Source organism: Mus musculus, chromosome X (genome assembly GCF_000001635.26).
Source record: "Mus musculus strain C57BL/6J chromosome X, GRCm38.p6 C57BL/6J".
In the NCBI taxonomy this organism is placed as follows: domain Eukaryota; kingdom Metazoa; phylum Chordata; class Mammalia; order Rodentia; family Muridae; genus Mus; species Mus musculus.
The window spans coordinates 28,835,620-28,861,575 of record NC_000086.7 but is presented as its reverse complement, the minus strand read 5'-3'; the positions used below and the strand labels follow the sequence as shown (position 1 = coordinate 28,861,575).

Below are 25,956 nucleotides of genomic sequence, written 5' to 3'. Positions count from 1 at the left end.
TTACATTTGCACTGGTCTTAGTGAATGAGACAAATAATAGGCTCAACCTGTTTTAAAAAGATGTGGTTTATCCTAAGGACCATTCCTTTTACTATATATATACTTGATTGCCTATAAGAACAGAGACTAGTACTATTTTTCTAATTAATGTCTTTGTTTCTTTTTCTCGTTTGAGTTATTGTTTGTTTGTTTGTTTTTACTCCTGGTGACTTAGTACAGAAAGAATATGTTCTTTCAAAGCCATATGTAGTCCCCCTTATCTTGTGAGAAGTAAGTCTAAGACTCTCCACTTTTGTGCCATTTCTAGAAGGGAATCTAAGTATAGTTTCAATAGATCTAGGTCCTGATCAACATGTCTACCTAGTTTGTAATGCATCAGAAGAGGCATATTGAGTCAAACCATTGTTACATTTCCACCAATTGGTCTCAGTAATATGGCTGTTGTCCAGAAGATTCAAGCCATAAGGCAGAATAATAGGCATCAGAGTAAGGAGAAGTGCCTAAGTTAAAGGTTTTGGATATTAGACAAGTCTCATCCCATTATAAGTCCTCTAATGTTAATTTGGGCTACCACAGTCACAATGAGTTTTGTAGGTTAGTGGACTGACATACTAGTTAATTAGGGAAGGGCTTGGTATCTAAGCATAGCCAGCATTCTTGGCACATTTCTGGCGGATAGTGATCAATTTCATTCCTCAGATCCCATCCTGTGGAACAGAATCTTGTTTCCCCAGGTTTTTCTTGTTATCCAAATGCAAGATTTTTTTTTTTTTTTTTTACCAAAAATTTTAGATGTTTTCATTTTATGACCATTGAATTATATTTTTCTATGGTGTATTTTTTTGGGGGAAGGGACTTCCTATATATTCATCTGTGTTTTTTTAGGAAGCCTCTATTTTACAACCCGAATTTTTGAAATGGATTCTCTGTTTCTGGGGACAGCTACAGGGCTTGTATAGAACTGTAAACTCTGTATTCCAATCTCAAAAAATAAATTCCAACATCATTCCTTTTTCTCGTGCAACTAGACATATAAAGTAGATATCAATGACAAAAGTCAAGATAAATATGGGTTTCTGGTCTGTAGTCATGCTAGCTAATACCTTCCCTGTATTTGTCTTCCTTAGTTTCCAAGTCCAGTCCTGAGAGCCATGGGTTTGGATGATTACCCTATCCTCATACCAATAGGGCAAATCATAAGAATAGAAGACCAGGGAGTGGAAGAATCTTGGGACTGATGAAATGGATCCATACTCCAAGATATATTCCATTTGGCAGGAACATCCATGGCTTCAAATTTCTTGATCTGGAAAGGGTGGATCCACGACGTAGTGTCAGCAGTTACCTTCATAATCATAGATGTGGAGAAAATCACCATGTAGCATCCCTTCCAAGCAGGTTCCAGCTGTTTTCAGTGCCCCTATGGCTACCTGTTTGACCCATACTTTATCTCCAGATTTGAACAAGCAGAAACTGGTGATGGCTTTAGATGTAGACTGAATCTCTCAAATATCCTGATAAATACTCTTCATGGGGAACTAGAGATCTTGTAGTAGCTTGATAATGAACATTAGAGAGATCTATCAACTGCTGGCCTCTGAGCTTGGGAAGCAGTGGGGGAAATCTTTCAAATGTAAATTCATAGGGACTAATTTATTATCTATATGGGGTACAGAAGCCCAAAGCAAAGGAAGGTCTATTTAACATTTGCTGGACTCTAATGAGAGCTTTGCTAAAGTTTCTCTTAATGTCCTCTTTTATTTTAACCTGCCCAAATTCTGAGGATTATATGCATAATAATGTTTTCAATATGTGTGCAAATCTTTTGTTAATTGTTAAGTTATGGCTATGAATGCTGGGTCACTGTCAGACGCCATTGCTAGAAGATAATCAGGAGACCAGTTCCTGGAGGAACTTTTAAGCTACTATCTGAGCAGGTTTAGTCCAGATGAATGCTTCAACCCACCTGGAAAAGGTGTAACCTCCCCCCCACAGCCTGAAAACAGGCTGAGCAGGCTTGACTTGTCACTAGGAGATCACCTGGAGTGGAGCCTGCCACCCTATTATTCAACCACTGCTGCTGCTGCTACCTGCTGCCTAGCTGTTCCATTGCCTACATGTGGACACATGCAGCTGGACTCCAAGGATGATTCAGTGGGAGTGGGCCCCCCTCTTTATAAGCACGTGTTCCCCTATATTAAAATTGAACCTTGATCAGACTATTGTCTTGGTTCCATCCTTTCTCTCATAGCCTAGATTCCCTCTTTTCTTCCAGATTCCAAGATGCCTTCCAGGCTCAAACCCGGACATGTGAGCCACTGGCCAGCCTCAACAATTTGGCGAACCAATGCAGGACCTGAGAAAGGCAGAGGACATTTGGAAGAAACACTGCTGATTTGTAGCTCCATGCAAGAAGAAAAGAATTAAAATTTGTACCACAGAAGGTTGGTATGGGATAAGATGGATCAGTGCTATACCAGCACGCTGGATTCACTTAGGTTTAGCAGTGAGCTACCGGGAACTAGGAACTCAACAGGCAGGCCTTTGGCTGCAGCTTCTAGAAGCTGTTTTTTTAGGAGAGAGAAATATTAGGTTTTAATAAAAGGGATTTAATAATCAGGCAGATGGCCGCAGTTGGAAACTGCATTAGGCAGAAAGAAAGTGGATTTTGAAACTCTCCCAGGGACAGAGAGAAAATTGGGGAATCCCCCTCTTGTGTGTGTGCCAGCTGGTGTCTTCATTCTAAGTGTCTGTCTTATGTTTCCGGAATTGAACATGTGCTTGTTGTATTGGTTTGTTGTCTGTGTTTTGTTTCGTGCCTCTGAAACATGGTGCAGTCTGAGTTTAGATCTGCCTGAGTTTGTTTTCTCTGGTGTTTATAGACAATGGGATTTTATGAAATGTGCGCTTGATATTTGCAGCTGTCCCTTCAGGCTGTGGTCAGCAGATGTGCTAGGAAGACTGTCACCTCACCAGGGGACACCCTGGGAAGTGGGAGAGCAAGAGTCACCTGGTGGTCTCCAGAGATTGGTCAAGATGGACCAAGTTTTGTTTATGAAAAGGAAGCTTACCCTTCTAATTCTTTTGCCTGCTCATTGAGGACAAGTAGGGGTTCCACATGTCTGGAGCTGTTGGTTTCTGCTTTGTGTGTTTTGTGCATGTGTTTAGAGCTATGTGAAAATTTAGAAAAGTGCTGGTATAGCTTCTTCTTCTTCTTCTTCTTCTTCTTCTTCTTCTTCTTCTTCTTCTTCTTCTTCTTCTTCTTCTTCTTCTTCTTTTTAACTAGTAATATGCTCAGTGTGTCTTCACAATCAGCTCATAAATTATTGGTTAAGATTAAATAATTGTTATATTGGTAACAGAAGTTTAGCCTTAATTTGGCAACTCAGGAATCTTTTCAAACATGTGGTGGAGCAGGCCAAAAAACTGGGCCTCCTAAGATACTTTTAACTGAGATAATATTTAATGTGATTGTTATCCTAGAAAGTAAGATTAAGATAAAATTTAAAGCAATGTCTCTTTTATGAAGCGTTAAAACTTACATTGTCATGCATTCATAGATATAAATTGGCAGCCAAATTTTGCAATGTAGTAGTGAAGTTTTAATGTTGATTCTTAAAGTGATAAATTGTTTTGAAATTGGGTTTTGCTTTCCCAAAGTTATAGATATAATCTAATGTTGCAAAAGAAACTTAGTAATTCTAATATCATCCTCATGGCAAGAGGAACTAAGCTCAGAGCAGCTTTTGCTTGGTTTGTGTGACTTTCCTTTGTCTTGCAAACAGTGCCTAGGGAAGCTCTGGAGATTTGCCTCCAGGGGAAATTCCCTTTAGCTAAAAGAGCATCTTTGCAGATCTAGCCAGATGCTGTTTTAATAAAGTTCAAATCCATAGTTTATAAAGGATCAATCAGACTGTAAAATTTATAAAGGCATTATAATCTGGCTTGCCTACATTTTATATAGTTATTATAGATATAAAAGTGTGTTTCTTTTTTCTCTCTCTCCTTTGCATCTTAATGATTGTAAAGGTTTTGCTTCAAGTAAGTTTAAAATAACTGGAATATTTTGCCTCTAGATATGGATAAATATTGATCTACATTATGTACGAAATTTTTATCATTTCTGCTTCTATACAACAAGCCAAGAGTTTGAATCTTCCAGTGTACATTGTTTTCTAAGTAGAAATATTTTATTAGCTAATGCCTCTCAAGGGAAGTTTACTTTAAATCCTTGCTCTCACACAAGGAGCTTTTAAGTTTTGGGGAGTAGCTGTTGCTCCTGAAAAGATTCAGAGGCGATATCTTTTTATTACTTAGGGTTTTAGTTTACTACAGAAGGCTTTGCAGAAAATAAAGAAAGCTTTTATAATTGTTATTAATTATTTTTATTAGGTATTGTCCTCATTTATATTTCTAATGCTATCCCAAAAGTTCCCCATACCCTCCCCCCCACTCCCCTACCCACCCACTCCCACTTTTTGGCCCTGGCATTCCCCTGTACTGAGGCATATAAAATTTGCAAGTCCAATGGGCCTCTCCTTCCAGTGATGGCCGACTAGGCCATCTTTTTATATATATGCATCTAGAGTCAAGCGCTTCGGGGTACTGGATAGTTCACCTATATATATAATGTTGTTCCACCTATAGGGTTGCAGATCCCTTTAGATCCTTGGGTATTTTCTCTAGCTCCTCCATTGGGGGCGCTGTGATCCATCCAATAGCTGACTGTGAGCATCCACTTATGTGTTTGCAAGACTCCGGCATAGTCTCAAAAGCGATAGCTATATCAGGGTCCTTTCAGCAAAATCTTGCTAGTGTATGCAATGGTGTCAGCCTTTGGAGGCTGATTATGGGATGGATCCCTGGATATGGGAGTCTCTAGATGGTCCATCCTTTTCTCTCAGATCCAAACTTTGTCTATGTAACTCCTTCCATGGGTATTTTGTTCCCAACTCTAAGAAGGGGCAAAGTGTCCACACTTTGGTCTTCCTTCTCCTTGAGTTTCATGAGTTTTGCAAATTGTAACTTATATCTTGGGTATTCTAAGTTTCTGGGCGAATATCCACTTATCAGAAGTACATATCACTTGAGTTCTTTTGTGATTGGGTTGCCTCACTCGGGATAATGCCCTCCAGGTCCAACCATTTGCCAAGGAATTTCATAAATTCATTCTTTTTAACAGCTGAGTAGCACTCCATTGTGTAAATGTACCACATTATTTGTATCCATTCCTCTGTTGTGGGGCATCTGGGTTCTTTCCAGCTTCTGGCTATTATAAATAAGGCTGCTATGAACATAGTGGAACATGTTTCTTTCTTACTAGTTGGTACATCTTCTGGATATATGCCCAGTAGAGGTATTGCGGGATCCTTCAGTAGTACCATGTCCAATTTTCTGAGAAACAGCCAGACTGATTTCCAGAGTGGTTGTATAAGCTTGCAGTCTCAATTGTTATTAATAATAATCAATGTTAATCAAATATTAGCTGTGCCAACAACAATTCTTTGGCAAGAGAAAACATTATTGTAAAGTCATTTTCTCATCCTCCCAGCCAATTGTTGGCCCACGTGGAGCCAGCTAGCTGCTGGCTGCTGTGGGGCGGGACCTTGGGGCACACAGCTTTCCCTGAGCTGTAGTGGTTCGGGAGGTCTCCAGAAAGTGGGAGGCTTTGTAAGGAACTCAAGAGAGGGCTGCCCTTGCCATTGCCCCATAAGCCTCCACCTGTCCCGACCTGGGTAGCCATAATTTTTGCACTAAGACTCAGGGTGGGCTTTCTGGCCTACAACAGATTGGGCTGCCTTCAGCCTCTTCTGCCTGAGAGGAAGGCCAAGGGTGTGCAAGGCCGAGGTGTCGTTCACCTCAAAACACAGTTTCTACATCCTATTAAAACTACTTTGGTACTAATAAAGGATTGTAAGATATACTTGTGTATTTTAGAAAACCTATAACAAAATTTGTGTCTTAAAAACCTGACTAAGTGTCTGTTCTGTGTTCAAAACAGCAATTAATTTAGTTATTACAAAATATTAATCTATTGCATACCATCATTTTAAATAAGATTGACAATCAATATCCCAAAGATAAGTTAAGAATTGTTTTTATGCATGCTTCTGTAGCTTCTATAAATCCATGCATGCATACATCCCAATTATTGTGTTTAAAAACAACCCCTGTATGGGAAGTAAGTAGATGTAAATTAGATCACATGCTTATTCTTCCCACTGTTTCAGCACAGATAATTACGTTGTGTGCTGTAGATGGTGTTTTAAAATGCTGAACAATCAAACCTTCATTTGTATATTAATAGTAAATATTATGTCAGAGCTCACAATTGCTTAAGATTTTTCGTCCTTCAGATGCTATTAATCTCAAATTTGCAATTGCTTATGCATATACAACTCATAGAAAAAATGCTGTCCTTTTAAGAAGGCTGGTTTTAGACATTTAATAAATTTTTCTCGATTGCCTAGATAACTTAAAGCAATGCCATGTTGGATTTATATCTCAGGCAGTCTATAGGTCCTACATATTCTTTATATATTCAAAACAATTATGGTTTAATATAATATTTTAGTATTCTTGAAAATTGTGCCTATAAAATTCTTTCCTCAGTGTCCTCAGTTACTACTTGTTTCCACATAAGGGTGTGAATTCTTGAGGAATTAGACTTAATAAATTGCTGCAAATAAATGCTCTTATTCCTAAGTTAATAAATAAATTATGCACATGTAACTATTAATAACTTTTCAAGCCTTCTAGTTACAACCACTCATTTTTTTATTTCTACTTCATTCTTTTTTTTAATTAGGTATTTTCCTCATTTTCATTTCCCAATGCTATCCCAAAATTCCCCCATACCCACCCCCCCCCCACTGCTCTACCCACCAACTCCCCCTTTTTGGCCCTGGCGTTCCGCTGTACTGGGCATATAAAGTTTGCAAGTCCAATGGGCCTCTCTTTCCAGTAATGGCCAACTAGGCCATCTTTTGATACATAGGCAGCTAGGGACAAGAGCTCCGGGGTACTGGTTAGTTCATATTGTTGTTCCACATATAGGGTTGCAGTTCCCTTTAGCTCCTTGGGTACTTTCTCTAGCTCCTCCATTGGAGGCCCTGTGATCCATCCAATAGCTGACTGTGAGCATCAACTTCTGTGTTTGCTAGGCCATGGCATTGTCTCACAAGAGACAGCTATATCTGGGTCCTTTAGGCAAAATCTTGCTAGTGTATGCAATGGTGTCAGCATTTGGAAGCTGATTATGGGATGGATCCCTGGATATGGCAATCACAAGGTGGTCCATCCTTTCATCACAGCCCCTAATTTTGTCTCTGTAACTCCTTCCATGGGTGTTTTGTTCCCAATTCTAAGACGGGGCAAAGTGTCCACGCTTTGGTCTTTGTTCTTCTTGCGATTCATGCGTTTAGCAAATTGTATCTTATATCTTGGGTATCCTGAGTTTCTGGGCTAATATCCACTTATCAGTGAGTACATGTTCTGTGAGTTCCTTTGTGATTGGTTACCTCACTCAGGATGATGCCCTCCAGGTCCAACCATTTGCCTAGGAATTTCATAAATTCATTCATTTTAATAGCTGAGTAGTACTCCATTGTGTAAATGTACAACATTTTCTGTATTCATTCCTCTGTTGAGGGTCATCTGGGTTCTTTCCAGCTTCTGGCTATTATAAATAAGGCTGCTATGAACATAGTGGAGCATGTGTCCTTCTTACCAGTTGGGACATCTTCTGGATATATGCCCAGGAGAGGTATTGCAGGATCCTACGGTAGTACTATGTCCAATTGTCTGAGGAATCACATTTCCAGAGTGGTTATACAAGCTTGCAATCCCACCAACAATGGAGGAGTGTTCCTCTTTCTCCACATCCTCGCCAGCATCTGATGTAACCTGAATTTTTCATCTTAGCCATTCTGATTGGTGTGATGTGGAATCTCAGGGTTGTTTTGATTTGCATTTCCCTGTTGATTAAGGATGATGAACATTTTTTTTTCAGGTGCTTCTCTGCCATTTGTATTTCTCAGGTGAGAATTCTTTTTTCAGTTCTGAGCCCCATTTTTAATGGGGTTATTTGATTTTATGGAGTCTAACTTCTTGAATTCATAAATATATTAGATATTAATCCCCTATCTGATTTGGGATAGGTAAAGATCCTTTCCCAATCTGTTGGTGGACTTTTTGTCTTATTGACGGTGTCTTTTGCCTTGCAGAAGCTCTGCAATTTTATGAGGTACCATTTATCGATTCTCACTCTTACAGCACAAGCCATTGTTGTTCTATTCAGGAATTTTTCTGCTGTACCCATATTTTTGAGGCTTTTCCCTACATTCTCCTCTGTAAGTTTCAGTGTCTCTGGATTTATGTGGAGTTCCTTAATCCACTTAGATTTGTCCTTAGTGCAAGGAGATAGGAATTGATCAGTTCGCATTCTTCTACATGATAACAGCCAGTTGTGCCAGCACCATTTGTTGAAAATGCTGTCTTTTATCCACTGGATGGTTTTAGCTCTCTTGTCAAAGATCATGTGACCATAGGTGTGTAGGTTCATCTCTGGGTCTTCAATTCTGTTCCATTGCTCTACTTGTCTGTCACTATACCAGTACCATGCAGTTTTTATCACAGTTGCTCTGTAGTACAGCTTTAGGTCGGGCATGGTGATTCCAACACAGGTTCTTTTACCCTTGAGAAGAGTTTTTGCTATCCTAGGTTTTTTGTTATTCCAGATGAATCTGCCGATTGCCCTTTCTAATTCGTTGAAGAATTAAGTTGGAATTTTGATGGGGATTGCATTGAATCTGTAGATTGCTTTTGGCAAGAAAGCCATTTTTACTATATTGATCCTGCCAATCCATGAACATGGGAGATCTTTCTATCTTCTGAGATCTTCTTTAATTTCTTTCTTCAGAGACATGAAGTTCTTATCATATAGATCTTTCACTTCCTTAGTTCGCGTCACACCAAGGTATTTTACATTATTTGTGACTATTGAGAAGGGTGTTGTTTCCCTAATTTCTTTATCAGCCTGTCTATCCTTTGTGTACAGAAATGCCATTGTCTTGTTTGAGTTAATTTTATATCCAGCTACTTTACTGAAGCTGTTTATCAGGCTTAGGAGTTCTCTGGTAAAATTTTTAGGGTCACTTATATATACTATCATATCATCTGCAAAAAGTGATATTTTGACTTCTTCTTTTCCAATTTTTATCCCCGTGATCTCTCTTTGTTGTCTAATTGCTCTGGCTAGGACTTCAAGTACAATGTTGAATAGGTAGGGAGAGAGTGGTCAGCCTTGTCTAGTCCCTGATTTCAGTGGAATTGCTTCCAGCTTCTCACCATTAACTTTGATGTTGATTACTGGTTTGCTGTAGATTGCTTTTATCATGTTTAGGTATTGGCATTGAATTCCTGATCTTTCCAACAATTTTATCATGAATGGGTGTTGGATTTTGTCAAATGCTTTCTCAGCATCTAAGGAGATGATCATGTGGTTTTTGTCTTTGAGATTGTTTATATAATGGATTACCTTGATGGATTTCCGTATATTGAACCAATCCTGCATCCCTGGGATGAAACCTACTTGGTCAGGATGGATGATTGTTTTGATGTGTTCTTGGATTCAGTTACCAAAAACTTAATTGAGTATTTTGCATTAATATTCATAAGGGAAATTGGTCTGAGGTTCTCTATCTTTGTTGTGTCTCTTTGCTGTTTAGGTATCAGAATAATTGTGGCTTCATAGAATGGGTTGGGTAGAGTACCTTCTGTTTATATTTTGTGGAATAGTTTGTGAAGAACTGGAATTAGATCTTCTTTGAAGGTCTGATAGAACTCTGCATTAAACCCATCTGGTCCTGGGTTTTTTTTTTTTTTTTTTTGGTTCAGGGACTATTAATGACTGCTTCTATTTCTTTGGGGGATATAGGGCTGTTTAGATCATTTAACCGGATCTTGATTCAACTTTGGTGCCTAGTGTCTATCTAGAAACTTCTCCATTTCATCCAGGTTCTCCAGTTTTGTTGAGTATAGCCTTTTGTAGAAGGATCTGATGGAGTTTTGGATTTCTTCAGGATCTGTTGTTGTGTCTCACTTTTCATTTCTGATTTTGTTAATTTGAATGCTTTCTCTGTGCCCTCTAGTGAGTCTGGCTAAGGGTTTGTCTATCTTGTTGATTTTCTCAAAGAACCAGCTCCACATTTGGTTGATTCTTTGAATAGTTCTTCTTGTTTCCACTTTGTTGATTTCGCCCCTGAGTTTGATTATTTCCTGTCATGTACTCCTCTTGGGTGAATTTGCTTCATTTTGTTCTAGAGCTTTTAGATGTGTTGTCAAGCTGTTAATGTGTGCTCTCTCCAGTTTCTTTTTGGAGACACTCGGAGCTATGAGATTTCCTCTTAGGAATGCTTTCATTGTGTCCCATAAGTTTGGGTATGTTGTGGCTTCATTTACATTAAACTCCAAAAAGTCCTTAATTTCTTTCTTTATTCCTTCCTTGACCAAGGTATCATTGAGAAGAGTGTTGTTCAGTTTCCATGTGAATGTTGGCTTTCTATTATTTATTTTGTTATTGAAGATCAGCCTTAGACCATGGTGGTCTGATAGGACGCATGGGACAATTTCAATATTTTTGTATATGTTGAGGTTTGTTTTGTGACCAATTATGTGGTCAATTTTAGAGAAGGTACCATGAGGTGCTGAGAAGAAGGTATATCCTTTTGTTTTAGGATAAAATGTTCTGTAGATATCTGTTAAGTCCATTTGTTTCATCACTTCTGTTAGTTTCACTGTGTCCCTGTTTAGTTTTTGTTTCCATGATCTGTCCATTGGTGAAAGTGGTGTGTTGAAGTCTCCCACTATTATTGTGTGAGGTGCAATGTGTGCTTTGAGCTTTACTAAAGTTTCTTTAATGAATGTAGCTGCCCTTGTATTTGGAGCATAGATATTCATAATTGAGAGTTCTTCTTGGAGGATTTTACCGTTGATGTGTATGAAGTGCCCCTCCTTGTCTTTTTTGATGACTTTGGGTTGGAAGTCAATCTTATCAGATATTAGGATGCCTACTCCAGCTTGTTTCTTCATACCATTTGCTTGGAAATTGTTTTCCAGCCTTTAATTCTGAGGTGGTGTCTATCTTTTTCTCTGAGATGAGTTTCCTGTAAGCAGCAAAATGTTGGGTCATGTTTTTGTAGCCAGTTTGTTAGTCTATGTCTTTTTATTGGGGTGTTGAGACTATTGATATTAAGGAAAAGTAATTGTTGCTTCCTGTTATTTTTGTTGTTAAAGTTGGCATTCTGTTCTTGTGGCTGTCTTCTTTTAGTTTTGTTGATGGATTATCTTCTTGGTTTTTTTAGGGCGTGGTTCCCGTCCTTGTATTGGTTTTTTTTCTTTTTTTCTGATATTATCCTTTGAAGGGCTGGATTCGTGGAGAGATAATGGGTGAATTTATTTTTGTCGTGGAATACTTTGGTTTCTCCATCTATGATAATTAAGAGTTTGGCTGGGTATAGTAGCCTGGGCTGGAATTTGTGTTCTCTTAGTGTCTGTATAACATCTTTCCAAGCTCTTCTGGCTTTCATAGCCTCTGATGAAAAATCTGGTGTAATTCTGATAGGCTTGCCTTTATATGTTACTTGACCTTTTTCCCTTACTGCTTTTAGTATTCTATCTTTATTTAGTGCATTTGATGTTCTGATTATTATGTGTCAGGAGGAATTTCTTTTCTGGTCCAGTCTATTTGGAGTTCTGTAGGCTTCTTGTATGTTCATGGGCATCTCTTTCTTTAGATTTGGGAAGTTTTCTTCAATAATTTTGTTGAAGATGTTTGCTGGTTCTTTGAGTTGAAATTCTTCATTCTCATCCACTCCTATTATGCATAGGTTTGGTCTTCTCATTGTGTCCTGGATTTCCTGGATGTTTTGAGTTAGGATCTTTTTGCATTTTCCATTTTCTTTGATTGTTGTGCCGATGTTCTCTATGGAATCTTCTGCACCTGAGATTCTCTCTTCCATCTCTTGTATTCTGTTGCTGATGCTGGCATCTATGGTTCCAGATTTCTTTCCTAGGGTTTCTATCTCCAGTGTTGCCTCACTTTGGGTTTTCTTCATTGTGTCTACTTCCCTTTTTAGGTCTAGTATGGTTTTGTTCATTTCCATCATCAGTTTGGAAGTGTTTTCCTGATTTTCTATAAAGACTTCTACCTGTTTGGTTGTGTTTTCCTGTTTTTCTTTAAGGACTTGTAACTCTTTAGGAGTGTTCTCCTGTATTTCTTTAAGTGAATTATTAAATTCCTTCTTTATGTCCTCTACCATCATCATGAGATATGTTTTTAAATCCAGGTCTACCTTTTCAGTTGTGTTAGGATCCTCTGGACTGGGCAAAGTGGGCGTTCTGGGTTCTGATGATGGTGAGTGGTCCTAGTTTCTGTTAGTAGGATTCTTACTTTTTCCTTTCGCCATCTGGCAATCTCTGGATTTAGTTGTTATAGTTGTCTTTTTTTAGAGATTATTACTCTGTTGATTTTGTTACCCTCTATCAGCAGACGTGGGTGACTAGCTCTCTCCTCTGAGTTTCAGTGGTCAGAGCAGTCTCTGCAGGCAAGCTCTCCTCTTTCAGGGAAGGTGCACAGTTATCTGGTGTTTGGACCTTCTCCTGGCTGAAGATGAAGGCCCAAAACAGGATTTTTCCCAGGAGCTCTGTTGCTTTGGCCAGGAAGGTGGCCGATTGTCTGGAGCCGAAGTTTGTGCCACCTCAGAAGCTCTCTGGCTCTTGCCTGTTCCAGAAATGGCTGGCCTCTGTATTCCACACCCTTACCAGTGCAGCCTGCCCTCCGCGGAGTCCCGGAGCCAAGGAGGCTCCCGCCGCGGGGGCCTGTGGCAGAAAACTCTCAGGCCGGGCGGACCCCTGTGCTCTCACTAGGAAGGTGGCCGGTTGTCTGGAGCTGTAGATGGTACCACCTCAGAAGCTCTCTGGCTCTCGCCTGTCCCAGAAACGGCTGGCCTCTGTATTCCACACCCTCACCCGTGCAGCCTGCCCTCCGCGGAGTCCCGGAGCCAAGGAGGCTCCGGCCGCCAGGGCCTATGGAAGAAACTTCTCGGGTCGGGCGGACCCCTGTGCTCTCACCAGGAAGGTGGCCCCTCCTGTATTTCTTTAAGTGAGTTATTAAAGTCTTTCTCGATGTCCTCTACCATCATCATGAGATATGCTTTTAAATCCGGGTCTAGCTTTTCGGGTGTGTTGGGTTGCCCTGGACTTGGCAAAGTGGGAGTGCTGGGTTCTGATGATGGTGAGTGGTCTTGGTTTCTGTTAGTAAGATTCTTACTTTTACCTTTCGCCATCTGGTAATACCTGGAGTTAGTTGTTATAGTTGTCTCTGTTTAGAGATTGTTCCTCTGGTGATTCTGTTACCCTCTATCAGCAGACCTGGGAGACTAGATCTCTCCTCTGAGTTTCAGTGGTCAGAGCGCTGTCTGCAGGCAAGCTCACCTCTTACAGGGAAGGTGCACACTTATCTGGTGTTTGGACCTTCTCCTGGCCGAAGATGAAGGGCCAAAATAGAACCTTTTCCAGAAGCTGTGTTGCTTTCACCTGTCCCAGAAGCTGTTAATTTCAGTAGTCCACACTCTCATCTGTGCAGACTACTTTCTGTGAAGTCCCGGAACCAAAATGGCTCCCGCGGATCCTGAGGCTAGGGCCTCTCCGTCCGGGCAGACACCTGACCTCTGGCCGGGAAGGTGGCCGGATGTCTGAAGCCCGAATATGGCGCTGCCTCAAAAGCTCTGTCACTCTTGCCTGTCCCAGAAGCTGTTAGCTTCTGTAGTCCACACTCTCACCTGTGCAGGCTGCTTTCTGCTGAGTCCGGGAACCAAGGTGGCTCCCGCCGCTCCTGAGTCAAAATCCTAGCCTCCCAGGCTGGGCAGACCCCTGTCATCTGGCCGGGAAGATGGCCAGATGTCTGGAGCCCGAAAACGGCGCTGCCTCAGAAGCTCTGTGGCTCTCGCCTGTCCCAGAAGCTGTTAGCTTCTGAGGTCCACACTCTGGTCTGTGCAGACAACTTTCTGTGGAGTCCTGTGTAGTCTCCCCTCCCCCAGCCTGAAACCTGCTTGCTCAGGGGTAGAGCTTCCTGCTCATTCGTTCTGCCACGCCTATTGCTGGAACCTGAGGAGCCACACACGTGCACCTTTCTACTGGACCAGAGATTATTCGGCGGGAATCGGGTCCCCTCCCCCTTCCTTCATAACTGGTGTCGCAACAATAAAATTTGAGCCTTGATCAGAGTAACTGTCTTGGCTACATTTCTTCTTTTGCCCCGTCTAGATTCCTCTCTTACAGCTCGAGCGGCCTTCTCAGTCGAACCGTTCACGTTGCGAGCTGCTGGCGGCCGCAACATTTTGGCGCCAGAACTGGGACCTGAAGAATGGCAGAGAGATGCTAAGAGGAACGCTGCATTGGAGCTCCACAGGAAAGGATCTTCGTATCGGACATCGGAGCAACGGACAAGTACACATGCTAGTGCTAGCTTAAAATTTCAGTTTTGTAAAGTGTTGCTGAGGATGCGGTAGGATACGAATTAAGCTTGAATCAGTGCTAACCCAACGCTGGTTCTGCTTGGGTCAGCAGCGTGTTAATCGGAACTAGAAACGGAAACAGGCAGGTTAGCCGCAGCTTTTTAGGAAGCTGCTTAGGTGGAAGAAGAAAGGGTTTAAAGTCATGGATCAGGCGGTAGGCCGTAGCTCTCCGAAGCTACATGAGGTGTGAGAAAAGAAAGGGTTTATTAAAAGGAATAGGCGTATTGCCCCAGTTAATAAAAAATGCATCATAAGGGAGGAAAATGTCCCAAAAAGCAGAGAGAAATATCTCTCTGGGCCTTATAGCAGGAGTACTCTGTTACCTTTTGTGTCTTGTCTAATGTCCGGTGCACCAATCTGTTCTCGTGTTCGATTCATGTATGTTCGTGTCCAGTCTGTATGAATGAATGTTCTATGTTTTGTGTTGGATAATAAAGATGGTATAAAAAACTTTATCTGCAAAGCCGAGAGCTGCCACATGTTTCAGCCAGGAATCAGACACGTGGCAAGAGGGCCCCTGCTGGAAAAACTGTTCGTTTTAGGAAATAAGGGCGAGTGCACAGCCTCTAAGTTTCAGAGTAAAAAAGCTAATAAATGGTTCATGATTAATGTGTTTGACAATGGTAAAGTGTTTTCTATTTTATGATTGTAGCTACAAAAATTATTATTCTCTGATTGGTCTAAATGTAACTGCTTCATTTGGTTCTTTTTTATTGGTAATGTGCTCTAAGTGTTTTCACAATCAGCTCATAAGTTGTTGGTTAAGATTAATAATTGTTACATTGCTACAGATGGTTAGTGTTAAATTTGATAACTCAAGTTTAGAGTCCTTCCGACACATGGCATAAGGCAGCCCAAGAGGCTGGGTCTCTAAAGATATTTCTAGTTTAGGTAATAATTAATATGGTTCGTATCCTAAATAGTAAAATTTAAAATAAGGTTTAAAGCAATGTCTCTTTATTAAAGCATTAAAGCTTGTTTTAATAGGTATTCATAGGTATTAATTGACATCCAAACTTCGTAATATGATAGTAATGCTTCTAATATTGATTTTAAAGATAATAAATCGTTTTAAACTTGGGTTTTACTTTCCCAAGGTTATAGGTATTATCCTAACCTTGCACAAAAAACTTAAAAATTATGGTTAAAACTGCTATTGTTCCATTGACTGCAGCTTGCAGTTTGATTTCAAATTTAAGATCTTTAATTCACCTGTATACTGTAATTAAGATAATTACAAGAGTAATCATCTTATGAGAGCGCTCATACAGCTCACTTCATACAAAACTGTGACAGAGTTATCTAGTTATGTTTGTCTTTGTGAATAGATTAGACAAACAGTTTGGTTATAGTTGCTGCCTGGCAGGAAACTGTAGTACAGGCAATTTTTTCACAACACTAAAGTTGTGAAGAACGTTTTAACTGTAAGTCATCTTAAGAAAGAGTATCATAATTTAGAGGCGTAGACAGTTATATTGTTTCTCTAAAATCGGTCCTTATTACAGGAGGGCCAAGATGCTCAGATTAAAAAGTATTTTACGTTTGAGTCAATGCAGGGCTCTGGGCAGCCCCAGAGCGGCTTGTGGCCTTTCTTTTGTTTTGCAAACAGTGCCTGAGAAAGATTTTTCCCTGTGTTCAAGAGAAATTCTTTTTAACAGTGTTGCAGATCTATTCAGATGTTTAAAATAATGCTTAAATTCAAAGAGTTTTGCTTCTAGTGAACTGTAATCACTAGAAAATTTTGCCTCTAGGTATGGCTAATGTAACTTTACATTATGTAAGAAAAATTTTATTGTTTCTGCTTCTATACAAGAAGCCAAGAGTTTTAATCTTTCAGTGTATATTGTTTCCTAAGTGAAAAGTATTTTATTAACTAATGCTTCTTAAAGTTTACCTTAAATCCTTGCTCTCACCCAAAAGATTCAGAGACAATATCCTTTTATTACTTAGGGTTTTAGTTTACTACAAAAGTTTCTACAAAAAAATAAAGCTTTTATAATTGTTATTAATTGGTAATTAAAAATTGGTTGTGCCCAAAACAATTCTTTGGCCAAAAAGAAAACATTATTGTAAAGTCATTTTTCTCATCCTCCCAGCCAATCGTTGGCCCATGTGGGCCCAACTAGCTTCTGTGGGGCGGAGTCTTAAGACACAGTTTCCCCTGTTCCAGCACAGATGATCTAGTTGTGTGCTGTAGATGGTGTTTTAAAATGCTGAACAATCAAACCTTAATTTGTATATTAATAGTCAATGCCATATCTCTGAGCTCGCAATTGCTTAAATTGTTCATCCCTCAGATACTATTAATTCTCAAATTTACAATTGCTTATGCATATTTCTAGTTAATAAATAAATTATGCACATGTGACTCTTAATAACTTTGCAAGCCTTCTAGTTACAACTGCTCCTTAAGAAAATTGATTAAAAGTGCAATTAGTCACTGCCCCTTTACAGCCAAGTATTTAAAATGTTTTGTCAACTAGTTATTAATTCAAAAGTTTAGGTATTGTAAAATTTTAAAACTTTAACTTCTTAAAAGACAAAAAAGAGAGAAATTGTATCCCCGTGCATGCTATTTAGTGCATTCCCATGCACACTATTAAAGTCTTACCTTTATTTTCAAAATCTAATATTTTAATGTCAAAGAGTTTAATAAATGCTTTATAGTATCTTAAAGGGATCTACTTATTGGCTTATAGATTAATCCTAAAACAGCTACCTTATTAGAAAAGGGAAAAACAGGTTTTCTCCACAGAACGCTGCAGAAGCATATTAGTAAATTCGTGTGACGAGCTGGTAGGTAAGTTGACTCATGTCCTGATTAAATTGACTAAAAAACTAAATTAAATTCATGTTTTAGATCCATCCTTACTTGTCATTTTTCCAGTTTAGACTAGCTTCTAGCCTTTTAACTTTATGACAATAGTACATCAGAGACTGTATATTCAGACTTAGTAAAATTAGTCATTTAATAGAGTCATAATGATTTTTCTCCTTTCTTCAGTGTGACCAGCCATTCTAACTCAATCTTAGACTGGTCCTAATATTCAGTCCAATGTTAGAGATTCCTATATTCTAAATTACCTAGCAAGTTAATTAAAGAGCAATTGGTCACTTAATACCCCCTGACTAACAAATGGAAGGGTCCAGATCCAGTTCTAATTTGGGGTAGGGGCTCAGTTTGTGTTTTTTCATGAGATGAAGATGGAGCGCGGTGGCTGCCAGAGAGATTAATTCGTCAGATGAACACAGATTCTGACTCTTCTGGTAAGTATCATTCTAAAGACTAAAATTCCTTTTGTGCTTAAAATTCAGCTGAGAGCAACAGCTCTCAAAGCTGTTCTCCAGCTACTCTCTGAACCAGCTCCCGACAGGAGGCCGGAGACTAGCCTCAGCTTTACAATTTGCATTTGAATAAAGTACCTAGACTTCCCGGAAAGAAGTTCTGCTTTCCTACTTTCTCACTGTCTTTCAAGATTTTGTCTTTCAAGCAGGTAAATCAACATTCCCGAGGCGGACCAGTGGATGTGCATCCCCGCCCCCCTAGAGCACACAGGTGGCAGCTGTTACCCCCAGTCTCAGGACATTTCCAGCATGTGGCTTTCAGTCTGAGTTAAAAATTTAGGTTTACCTAGAGGGCTAGAAGAGTAGATTTTTCTATATTAATAAAGATTGGTTTTTATTTTGATAGACAGGCTTAGCCCCTTAGCTGACCTCTGGCTTTTCACCCTTGCTGTTACTGCAAGGTGTCCTTAGCTCAATAGGCTGTGGAAAAAACAGGGATGAGGAGGAACGACTTCCAGCTCCTATTTTAGCCACAAATCGTGGTGTTATTAATGACATAATTCTTGCTTAGGCTTTGCTAATTCTGAGGTTGATAATTCTCCTTTAGGAGCTGCACAGCACTCAGAACTGTGCATACTGGTTTGTGATTGTACAAATTCAGTATGGGCACCGCTTGGTGCAGAGATACTTACTGCAAGGGAAGGTCCGGCTTGACCATTTCTGAGTTTCCTGTGAGATAAACCCGGTTTGAAAGAGGTTGGTACCAAATTTTGGTTAAAAATAAAAAATATTCTCCGGCTCTACCTCGCCTCCCCAAAAGGTACCAAGAGCCACATGTGTGGGTTTTACCCACGGGAGGAATCGGGTCCATGTCCACCCAAGCCAAGGTTAAAAGCCCACTCATCTACGGATGAGAAAATCATTTGATCACCTCAGTTAAGTGTTGCCTTATTTAACTTAATTAATAGGGGGGAGAGAGATTGGAGACGTACTATTGAAAGGGCAAGCCCTTCACTGCCTCCCACCCAAATAAAAGAGCCGGTCGAACGCCTTCTCCCTGTTTCCCACCTATCTTCCAAAAATGCGGAGGAATATCAACTTAGTGCTATTTTCACATCTTTCAGTCAAACTTAGCCAGAGTTCCAACGCCCTACTTAAAATTCAACTAGAAAGTTACCTACCAAGTACTAATTAGCATTATAAAGTCAGAGTCTGCAGCTCCAGGCCTTTCAGTTAGTTGTTTACTAGAAAGGACAGTCTTAAGCCAGATACAGTTTACCATAAGAAAAGTTAAAGAATCCCAGTGAAGCAAGTTTTTTCTTTAACCCTAGATTCCAGGCAGAACTATTGAGCATAGATAATTTTTCCCCCCTCAGGCCAGCTTTTTCTTTTTTTTTATTTTGTTAATAATAGGGAGGAGATGTAGTCTCCCCTCCCCCAGCCTGAAACCTGCTTGCTCAGGGGTAGAGCTTCCTGCTCATTCGTTCTGCCACGCCTATTGCTGGAACCTGAGGAGCCACACACGTGCACCTTTCTACTGGACCAGAGATTATTCGGCGGGAATCGGGTCCCCTCCCCCTTCCTTCATAACTGGTGTCGCAACAATAAAATTTGAGCCTTGATCAGAGTAACTGTCTTGGCTACATTTCTTCTTTTGCCCCGTCTAGATTCCTCTCTTACAGCTCGAGCGGCCTTCTCAGTCGAACCGTTCACGTTGCGAGCTGCTGGCGGCCGCAACAGTCCTGGACATCAACCACTCACTCTTTAAGAGAAACAATTCAAAGTGCTATTAATCACTGCCCATGTTACGTGAATACTGACTATAACAGTCAAGTATTTGAGATGTTTTGTCAACAAGTTATTAATTCTAAAGGACAAGATATTGTGGAACTTTAAAACTTTAACTTTAAGAATGAAGACCAAAGTGTGGACACTTTGCCCATTCCTAGAAATGGGAACAAAACACCCATGGAAGGAGTTACAGAGACAAAATTTGGAGCTGTGACGAAAGGATGGACCATCTAGTGATTGCCATATCCAGGGATCCATCCCATAATCAGCTTCCAAACGCTGACACCATTGCATACACTAGCAAGATTTTGCTGTAAGGACCCAGATATAGCTGTCTCTTGTGAGACTATGCCAGGGCCTAGCAAACACAGAAGTGGATGATCACAGTCAGCTATTGGATGGGTCACACGGCCCCCAATGGAGGAGCTAGAGAAAGTACCCAAGGAACTAAAGGGAACTGCAAACCTATATGTGGAACAACAATATGAACTAACGAGTACCCCGGAGCTCTTGACTCTAGCTGCATATGTATCAAAAGATGGTCTAGTTGGCCATCACTGGAAATAGAGGCCCTTTGGACTTGCAAACTTTATATGCCCCAGTACAGAGGAACACCAGGGCCAAAAAGGGGGAGTGGGTGGGTAGGGCAATGGGGGGTGGGGTGGGTATGGGTGACTTTTGGGATAACATTGTAAATGTAAACGAGGAAAATACCTAATTAAAAAAAAGTTTACGATAAAAACAAAACAAAACAACAAAAAAAAAACAAAAAAACAAAAAAAAACAAACAAACAAAAAAAACTTTAACTTCTTAAAAGACAAAGAAGGGGGAAATTATATCCCTGTGCATATTATTTAGTGTATTTCTGTGCACATTATTTAAATCATACTTTTATTTTAGAATTTTGAAATTTGGATGTCAAAGAACTTAATGCTTTATAGTATCTTAAAAGGATCTACTTATTGGCATATGGTTTGATCCTAAACAGCTACCTTATTAGGGAAAGGAAAAACATAGGTTCTCTCCATGGAACACTGCAGAAGCATGATGGCTAATTCGTTTGACAAGCTGGCAGGTGAGTTGGCTCAGTGCCCTGACTGAAGTGACAAGGAAGCTAAATTGGGTACATGTTTTCGATCCATCCTTGCTTTCCATTTTTCCAGTTTGGACTAGTGAAGCTCTCTTGCTTCAAGCTTTTAAAACTTTATGGCAAAATGAACATCAGAGACTGTATATTCTGACTAGAAATATTAGTCATATAATAGTCATAATGATTTTTCTCTTTTCTTAAAGGTGACCAGTTATTCTAACACAGTCTTGGACTGGTCTTGTAATAAGTCCAATATTAGAGATTCCTATTGAAGATAGCTAAAAATCTTGATTATCTAGCAAAGTTGATTCAGAGCACAGCCTCCACTTCCAGAGAATCTCTGGCCTTTTTACTAATTCTAAAAGCCAGCTCCCACACACCTGGAGGCCAGAGCCTGATCTTGATTGTTGCTAATTTGCAACTGAATAAAGTACCTGTGCTTCCACAAAGAAACTGTGTACTGTTGCCTTTCACTGTCTGGATTTTGTTTTTCAAGCAGGTCAATCAACACCCTTCAGCCTGACTGTACCAGGTGTGCATCCCTGCCCCCAAGAGTGTGCAGATGGCAGCTACTAATTTTCATTCTAAAAGCATTCCAGTACATATTATGGCTTTTGGTCTGATTCATCAGGCCATAGAGACAATAAAGATGAGGAGGATGACCTCTAGCTCCCAATATAGCCTAAGAGTCACAAATTGTGTTGTGACAATTGGCATAATTCTTGTAGAGGCATTGCTGAACCCATACATGTGAGCTGTTGGCCGGCCTCAACAAAAAGGTACCTGCAAACCTAGCAAGTAAAGTTTTCCATCCCCTGGCAGGCTGAAGCTTGCTGAAGTCAGTTTCCCTAAAGTTGCTGAGGTGTTTATTTCATATTTCGAACCCTTCCTAGGTAAGGGCTCCCTGTTTTAGATTAATTTGAATACAAACCTGGCATAATCTTGAACCAGGATGTCCAGTTTAAGTGAAATGTACTTTAATCTGAGTAACTCAGAAAGTTGCATGGACCCCAGATGCCTGGTGAAGATCAATTACCAACAATCTTGCCAGTTGTTTGTGTGAGAATGATCTTTGCCTCTGATGTCCTCCATCAACCTGTGGATGTGAGCTGTATATTTTTTCTTTACAATGGAGTCTCAGGCGGCACCAGGTTGGGTTATGTCATCAGAATATAATATAAATAGATGTTAGGGGTGTTTGTTGGGGAGCCAGGTCAGCAACCTGGCAGTGGAGGACCACAGTTCATAGGAAAAGTCAAATAGCTTCTAGAAAGTTCAATAAATTCTCTTTGTTTTTAATATCCTGTCTTGTAGTGGTAAGATGCCGCCTTTATCGTTCATACATACATGCAGTGGACAGAGTAGTAAAAATCATAGCAAAGTCCATCTATATGGTAATGGTGTTTCCATTTTCCTATCTGAGAGCTTGACTCAGATTAATAATTTTTTGTTCTCAGGGCCGAGATACCTGGCTTATGACTACGTCATTAACAATAAAGTACCTGCTGTACAGCTGCCACGCTTGTCATGAGTGCGCAAACATTTGGAATTCAGACCACAAGAATGCTGTAAGTTTAAAGATGCTTGTCCCCCAGTCTTCCCAGGAGAACCCTGTGCTGGTAGATGAGAGAGTTGGTTGTAGCTGAGAGATTAGGTTATAAGGGAAGATGAACAAATGCCAAAAGGGTGAATTCCAACAACCTCAGCTGGGCCCCTGGGAGAGTAGACAGCTTCAATCTACCAGAATATAGCTCTGGGGTGGATTCAGGGCAAAGCACAGGCAGCTCTATTCACATTTTCAAGCTGGAGCCAGGAGATAAGAATATTTGCCAATACCTTTGATTCTTTTTTCCATTAACTAAGGTCTGAGTCTTCAGGCACCCAGTCATCAGGGTCCAGGTTGATGCCGCAGCATGTCTTCCAACCCGCCTACCACCAGAGGGCAGCAGCGTACATTCACAACAATTGTTGAGAAATCAGGAAGCCCAGGAATCTTATGTGTGGATGAGGACATAGCAAAAGGAGAAGCATTCCATACCACCTGCCTTCATGCCTGCCACGCCCTGGGTTTGGGCCCCCATCTGAACCATCTCCTGCACATAGCCATGCAATCATAATAAGGAATCTCGAGATCTGTGACAATCTCTCTCTTCTCCCCAGCCCACAGCTCCATCACACCCTACTCTAATCACTAAGGATCACTCAAAATACTTCACTGTCTTCTATTTTTCCAAAGTCCCTAAGTCACTTTAAGACTTTCTATGTCCTCTGTAAACAGTCACATACTCATGTCTGGGGCTAGGTACACATGTGGAGATAGAGTGTAAGAGACAAGAATGAAGGAGAGAAAAGTGAGGAAGGAAAAATAAAGAGCTATTTATGTAGTAGGTCTGTGTGCCCCAAACACCATGGGATGATCCAAGGATATCCAGCATTAGGTGTGACTTCTTCAAAATAGTTTTGAGTAAGCAGCTTAGCCCAGAGAAGACCTAAGGATCCAAAGCATTGCTGCATATTACTACTGTGTGCAAAGAGGCCAGGAAGCTATCCCAGGAAATTTCATCACATCCCTCAATGGCAGATGCATTCTACTGAGAAGAGAGCAACGGGTTCACTTGGCAAATATTGCTGTCACATGATGTCGATGTATATGCATCTCCTATGACTTTAACTCCTGTGGAGCACTGCCTGCCTCAGGAGCCAGCACTTGTCCAAGCTGCCACAGGTCAACCTGGTTCTTGGTTCTCCTAAAGACTCCTTAGTCTGAGGGAACTTACATTCCCATACTTCTGAGACCCAAATAACCCATTTCCCAAATCCATGCAGGAAAACCACACGGAAATATTTGGGGCATCTATGAGAAAATTCTCCTTCAGGTCAAAATCACTCTGTGAAGGCCAAGCTACCTTTACCTCAAGTCTACACCAATGGTAATGAATTTTTAATAAAAATTTCTCAGGAGAAATTTCTTTTACTATGACTGGCCTTTTTGCTTAATCTCAAAACCAGAGTTAATAATATACTCTGAGGTCACTTCAGACGTAGAACAATGCCAACTGTATGCATTTCCTTTGTATAACCTCTCTTTAAGGGACTAATGGAACAACCAACCTTACTTGCCTTGAGTTTTAAGTAACCAATCATTATAATCTGATGTAAGGCATAGCTGTTATTTTAAAATATGTTTTTCAATGCTTCTGACCCAGAGTGTAATGAATGTGTATCTATGTAAGTGTTACAATGATCACATTTGGAAAATGGTAAATAGGATCAAAGCTGTTTTTTAAAAATGAATACCCACCACAAATATTGAATAAAATATATAAATAGTGCATAAAAATGGTATTTGTAATGTTTTTTATCCAGATCAGTTGAAGTCAGTTATTTATTCACTTGAAAAACACTATGAAACATTTCTTTAGGTATCACTAATTTTTCCCCATATGGTGCTTTTTGTGTGGCTCAATGGGGGTAGAGACAGAGAAAGAGAGAGAGGGGAGAGGGAGAGAGAGGGAGAGAGGGAGAGAGACGGAGAGAAAGAGAGCGAGAGGGAGCAAGCGAGCGAGCGAGAGAGAGAGAGAGAGAGAGAGAGAGAGAGAGAGAAATTGATTCTGTTATTCAAGCTGGTAAAGACACAGATTCATGCAACAGAGAGAAACAGTGGAAGATATTGGAGGGAGAGAAATAATAAATTCAAATCTTAGATCATTCTTCGTTAAATTCACCAAGGAAATGCATTTATATTTATTTTCCATAATTGCCACAGACACTCTGGGCCCCTTTGTCTGCTTGGAACAGGTCTCTAGTTGTGGGTGGGCAAAGCGTAGGATGAATTCACAAACAGACACACACAGGAGAGGTTGTGTGAAATCTGAATGTATTTTTCAAATCAAGCATCAGACTTTTTATGCAGAAGACAATAAGGAAGTTGGGTGACATATTCGTAAGTTACAAATGAGGTGACCAGAATCTTACATAAAACAGAGTAATGCAAACACAAGAGGTCTAAAGGGAACCACCTGGGATAGAATTCATTGATAACAACTAGGATCAACAAGGGCTCCACCTAAGATTCACAAATCTTAGATGCCAGGGTCAAGGACTTTGCGCCCTTGCCATAGTTCCTATTTTAGTCTATTGTATAGTCCATCTTCCCCTTACGCCATTGTAAATATGTGTGTGTATAGGTGTAACTTCGCTATAGTTCTAAGTATCTATTCTGGTTACTCTTTTGGTCTGAAACTTCCTTCTTCCTCAGTGATGGTAAATTCCTGTGTAAGGGAGTGACCTAGCCTTTATTCAAAGTGATAGTATAGTACCAGAGGCTATTCTGATTAGCAACATTCTTACTGAATTTCAAGCCCATGGCCTTGCTCAAGGATGTTCTAGGACTGTTGGAACACTGGCAGAAGGCTTTAGCTATGTCAGAATTCAAACATAAAAGGCACTTATAATAGGAAAATACTGAAAGAGAGCACGTGGATCCATACACTAGACTAACTCGGGAATGGAAAATTAATGTATGGGTTAGAGGGAATGCCAGACTCCAGGAGGAGAGCTTCCTTGAAGCTCTTTGCCTCATGAGTGACTTTCAAGCCTCTCAGCTTAAGTTGACTCGACCAGAGCGCATGGCACATAATTTAACACTGATGGTTTTTGGGTGCTCTAAAATCATTTCTACATTCAAACAATGGCATTTTGGTATTCAATGTGGGTGATATTTTTGTATTTTAGGGCACATTGCTGTGTTACCTAGCGATGTCAGAAGGTGGGGACCTTGAATATATTTTGAAAGCCAGATGTCAGCACTTGATTGCTGAGTAGTCCCTGAAAAAGCACAACTTTATCACTAGGATGTAAAAGAATAGTAATGTGGTCCTGTAAATCAATAATAATAATAATAATAATAAGAAGAAGAAGAAGAAGAAGAAGACAGTTTTGAGTGACCATGTGACCATTGCAGGAGACAAAACTCCAGGCTAAAGAGCATCAAAGTAATGGAGATGGGCATTGACAGAAAGGAGGTCATGTCAACTATTTACCAGACTTTCAGGAATACAGGATATAGGAATATTCCAGGTCTTGAAGTATAACTCTATATGATCGTCCTGAAGTTATTCTTGGATTAGCTGATACAAATGTTTACGTTTGTCCCCTTAATTACACATTAGTGTGCTGAAACAAGAAACCCTTCCATTCAAGAACATTGGATA

General features: G+C 40.2%; 1 long non-coding RNA gene across 2 annotated transcripts; it reads left to right on the top strand.

Moving 5' to 3' along the window:
* The first annotated feature begins 2,309 nt into the window (after positions 1-2,309).
* Gm42179 lies at positions 2,310-23,967 on the top strand. Of its 2 annotated transcripts, none has more exons than XR_880627.2 (3): positions 2,310-2,444; positions 22,201-22,311; positions 22,607-23,967. It is a non-coding gene; the product is annotated as a predicted gene, 42179 (long non-coding RNA). The 2 variants fall into 2 exon arrangements; XR_880628.2 differs by lacking the exon at positions 2,310-2,444 and adding an exon at positions 21,397-21,522.
* The last annotated feature ends 1,989 nt before the right edge of the window (positions 23,968-25,956 follow it).